The following is a 5603-nucleotide window of genomic DNA, read 5'->3' as shown; positions in this document are numbered from 1 at the left end:
CCAAATACACTGTGGGAGATGAATTTATTCTCTTTATTGAGCCCAACCTCAGTTGTAATGACTCAGAAGCTCAAAAATTCCACTAGTAATAAGCCTCATGTTTCTCCCTGGCTAAGAGCAACACATAGAAATTAAGTAACAATTTAAATTTAGGCTGGTTTGTGATCTGGGTGATTACGGACATGTGTAAGACCTTAAAGGTGGTCTGTATTTAGCCAAAGTCTGATATAAAGTAAATCTCATGTAACCATTTATTTGAACTTGAAGGCTTGTCATCTGGAAATAACATCAGCTCTTTAAGTACAACTATAAAATTACCTGCCTGACAGCCTGACCAGGCACCATTCACTTCCTGTCCCTTCCTCACCCCTAGTGGTTGGGCTCTGCTTATTTTTCAGGATGGTTTTTGTGTAACCACCAAACTGTAAGAATTGAAAGAGAAGGGATCAAACACACCTACCTTCTCACATCCTCTTCTCTATGTAAATATTATTTGTGTAAACATCACGAAGAGGGATCCAAACAGTTTAGTTTAAGAATTGTACCGCCCCCCCCCCCACCACCACCACCTTTGTTTCCATGCATAGGAGGTGTCATGTGACTGGCGCACTGCCCTCTGGGTATTTGGGCTTTCTCTCTATCAAGAGGCCAGGTCTTTATAGCTACAGAGTTTTTTTAAATGGATTTATTCATGTTTTAAGAGATTTTTAAAGAAACCCTAGAAGCGCTGTTGTTACAGAAGGGAATATGATGGAGAACATGTTCATAGCCCTTAGCCAGAGCTCTCTGAAAGCTGGCTGAAGCTCAGCCTCGAGGAACAGCCCGTCAACCTCTTGGTTAATTAGAATTCACTTGACCAAATGACTTGAGAGTAACTTTCTCTCACTCTGTTTTCTTTCAAGTTAATCTGTAAGTTATATACCTTTACATCTGAAAAGAAAAGTATAGGGCAGGCATCATCTTAGTTGAAATCAGTAATTATAATATATTTGCTTCGTTTCTGTTTTCAGAGAGCACAGACATGCTGAGGCCCCTGCCTTTCCAATAAGTTAATAAACCACCATCTACAATTATGGTTGGATAACAGAATATATCTTTAATAAAAGAAATCCTTTGTTTCATAACCTTCTGAAATAGTTGGATCCCTTTTTGAAAGTGTAGGTAAACTTGGCGATGTTACAACAGTTGCACAGCTAGACTATAGGAAGCAGGTGGCGAGGTTCTTCTGGTTTTTTTCAGTGATATTCTGAAGATTGCTTTTATTCTCTGTCTCTCTTCCTTTGTATTATTTCCGTCAAGAAGTCAGTTTTACAGCCAGAGCAGTATTCTGTTTTTCCTAAGCTTTTGAGACTTTTTTAAAATCACATTGCTGTTGAATCCTTTTACATGTGAAGTCAACCTTTTAAAATAATTTAGGTACTCTTTATTTTGTTCTCCTAAAAATGGCTTGTGTTTAAAAGTGATTGTTTTATTTAGAGTATTCCTAATGAAAGAGTAGCTGTGTGTGCAAACACTAAGCCTGCAATTTCATGACATCTGTATCTCACAGTATAATGGTGTGGGGAAAATTTGGTCAGTGCCTTATCAATTTGAAGACCAACTCAAGGGCATGAAGTGTGACAATAATCATTTGCCCTCTTAACTCCTTTTACTTCAGGAGTATGTGCTACCCTCTCTCCACCCACGTAGTCCGTCTCACAGCAAGTCAAAGAAAACTGTACAGATAATGCTGGGGAGCTGTCACCATCCTCCTAGGTTCTCAGTCTTTTCAGACAAACTCCCTCCCTTCTTTGCTCCCTTCAGGATAGAAAATTAAGAAGTAGCCCACCCTAATCAGCCTTTAGATTGGCATTCTTGAGAGCAGCTTGCAGGGGATCCAGCCACATTTGTTTGTATTTTGTTGTGACTCTTCAGATTATAGGTGAAATCCTAAAAGCCCTTCCAAAAATCTGTGTGAAATTAAGATGGAAAGATGGGTTTCAGTTTTATGAAGCCCGCTGAAGTTTTGTAAGGAACATCCCTTTGGCTCGAACTGAGGTTTATTTCAGTTCCCTCTTATATCAAAACTCAGAACACACCAGTAGTCCTTACACCTGCCAGTCACTGTTGGCTTAAAAACAGTAAGGAAGTGAAAGTAACCCCATTGTATAAAACAGACACTAAAGCAAAGTCTGAAAGTCTTTTGCTTTTCAAATGCTTATAGATGTGGGCTCTCTTCAGCTGACTGTGGATGCTGCTTTGTTCCAGGGAACAGTCTTTAAAGCCAAATGAACTATGAACTGGTCCTTGAGGATTATTGGAATTTGAAGTATTATTCTAGCCATTTGGACTGTTAGGAGGCGGTGATGAGATCAAAGATACATGCTAAAGTGCTTTAGAATGAAACTTTTCTTTTCATAGACAAGCCGAAAACTTAAAAAATCGTAGCTGTGGTGCATATTAAGTCATCCCTGGCCCCAAGATACTACTACCTAGGACTACTCATCATCCAGTAACTATTGACTGACAAAGTCTAATAGAAAAGCTAAGGAGAATTCACAGGCCAAGGCTTTCTAGACCTCTTATTAACATATCTGTTGTTTTATGACCTAGTGAGGTGTAAGTGGGGAAGCAGTGGGAGGATGGTCCACGGCATAAGCTAATGGAAGTTCTGCATCTGTGGGGTACACGCCTAGTGATGATACGACACAGGAAAACACAAGCCATTTTTGCCCCCTTCCCCCCCAGTGACTTGCGGTACTCTGAGGACGCGCTCACATGCACTATGACCTCCACGAGTGATGTGCGGCCTGGTTCCCCTCTCACTTTGTGTTTCCTTTTTAATATGCAACTCTGAGTGTGTGGTATTCGGTGTGTTTGCATAAGCTAACTTAAAATGAATTTATGAATTTATGAAATATTTCTATGGAAATAAATTGCTTAAAAATAAAAAAAAAGAATGGGATGTGAGGACACACTAAGATGGTTCAATGACTGATGAAATGACTTGAGGTTCTTTATACTTTACATCACAACTCACCTTAAATTCAGCTTTTTAAATTGTGATTTGAGTGAAAATTTATAAATCAAATTAATTTTCCATTGACACATTCCTACACATTTTATAACAATTATAATACCCATAAGTGAATCACAGCATCTCACTTCTTCCATTCTACCCCACAGTGTCTTTTGGGCTTTATCCTTAGGAAAAATGCTGCCTTTTTACCTGATATGCATGATTGTTTTAAGGAGAGGTTGTATCCATGATATCGCTGTTGTTGTTGTCTTTAGATGTCATCATGACCCTATGAACAACAGATCTGGACCACATCCTGTGTGCTATTTTCACCAACTCTGACACACGTACCCATTGTTGTAATTACTGGGTCAATTGATGTGGTTGAAGATCTTCCTCTCTTTCACTGACCCTTCACCTTTCCATGCATTGTGTCCTTTTTCAAGGAATAACCTTTCCTAAAAACATATCTGAACTATGTGAGATGAAGCCTCCCCACACTTGCTTCCAAAGAGCACTCTAGCTTCACTTTTGCTAAGGCATGTGTATTTGCTTTTGTCCATCCGTGGGATGATCAGTACTCTTCTTCAATACAAAATGTCAAAGGCATCAATTCCTCTGTCATCCTTTATCATTGTCCAGCTATCAGCAACCATGGCCTTAATCAAGCACACTTTAGTCTTTAAACAAACATCACCATACCGCAATGTCTTGGAGATTTCCCTGACATCAGGCTGGCTTAATGCATTAAGTCTTCTGGTCTCCTGATTGCTGGTACCAAGGTTGTTGTTTGTGGATCCGAGTAAGATGTAATTTTTGATCCTTTAACTCTTTTCTCTATCAGTCATGATGTGGTTTATTGGTCTGATGGTGAGGACTTTTGTTGAGATGTAATCTATATTGAAGGCTATAGTCTTTCATTTTATCTATCCAACAAGTATTTCAAGTCCTCTTCACTTCGAGCAAGCAAGGTCATGTCATTTGCAGAATCTAGATTATTGATGAGGTTTTCCTCCAATCCTGGTGCCACATTCTTCTTCATAGAATCTACCTTCTTAAATGATTTGCTCAGCATACAGATTGAACAGAAATGGAGAAAGGATACAACCCTGATGCTCACTTATCCTGATTTTAAACGATGTTGTGCTTGGACAACAGCTTCTTAATCTAGATATAGGTTTAATATATTAAAAACAATTAAGCATAATTAAGTACTTGGGATACCAATTCTTCTCAGTGTTAGCCACAGTTGGTTATGATCCACACAGTCAAATGTCTTTGCATAGTCAATTTAACACAAATAGACTTTCTTCTTGTATTCTCTGTTTTCAATTAGGATCCATCTGATATCAGCAATGCTATTCCTGGTGCCCCAACCTCTTTTAAAACCTGATTGAACTCTGTCCTTGTACTGTTCTAGCCGTTTTTCAATGATCTTCAGCAATATTTTGCTTGCATGTGATATTAATAATATTGTTTTATAATTTCCACATTCTGCTGGTTCACCTTTTTGGGTATGGAAGCTAATATTGATCTCTTCCATTCAGTCAGCCAGACAGCTGCCTTCCAAATTTCCTGAGACTTATGAGCTCATCCAAGGCTGTGCCTGTTATTTGAAATATGTTGATTGGTATTCCATCAATTCCTAGGACCTTATTTTTTAGCAATATCTTCAATGCAGCTTGAACTTATTCTTTCATTATCCTTTGCTCCTGTTCATATGGTACTTCCTGAAAGTTTTCAGTGTCAGTTCTTTTAAGTAGTGACTCTTTGTATTCTTTCCACCATTTTTTTCACTGCTTCCTAGATCACTTTGCCCATAGCATTTTTCATAATTGCAACATGAGGTTCAAATTTGTTTTCAAATTCTTTCAGCTTGAGAAATGCCTAGCAAGTTCTTCTTTTTAATTTTCCAACTCCAGTTCGCTACACATTTCATTATAATATTTTGCTTTTTCTTCTTTTGCTGCCCTTTGACATCAGGGCCAGCCTGATGTGAGGTACAAAGATATTTGCTTAAAGACTAAAGTGTTTTAAAGTGTTCTCAGCCATGGTTGCTGAGAGAGAGTTGGACAATGAAAAAGGATGACAGAGGAATTGATGCCTTTGAAATTATGTATTGCAGAAGAATACTGAACATCCCATGGATGGACAAAAAACAAGGGGCCTTCATCTCTTAGATCTGCATTTCTCCTCTTTGGTTTGGTTTCTCAATGCTGAAGTACAATCTGAAAGTCACTTCTGACATCCATTTGGTCTTCCTCTTCTGTCTTCAAAATGATCTTATGCTTTCTTCATAGATGATATCTTTGATGCCATCCCATAATTCATCTGAACTTTATTTGTCAGTGTTCAATGCCTCAAACCTATTCATGAGGTGATGTTTTAATTCGGGTGGCATAGACACAAGGTTGTGCTTTGGTTTTTGTGAACTTGTTCTTATTTTCTTCAGCTTCAATTTGACCTTGCACATCAGTAATCGATGTTCTGTTCCACGCTCAGTGTTTGGCACATCTGACATGGTTTTGACTGCTGGTCATTAGAAACCTTTTTTTAAAAAACATAATTTTTTATTTTATTTTTTTTTACAGAGGTTTTGGATTTC

The sequence above is a fragment of the Elephantulus edwardii genome, unplaced genomic scaffold (genome assembly GCF_000299155.1).
Source record: "Elephantulus edwardii isolate Elephantulus edwardi_28Jun2011 unplaced genomic scaffold, EleEdw1.0 scaffold00432, whole genome shotgun sequence".
NCBI lineage: Eukaryota > Metazoa > Chordata > Mammalia > Macroscelidea > Macroscelididae > Elephantulus > Elephantulus edwardii.
This window is presented reverse-complemented; position numbering follows the sequence as displayed.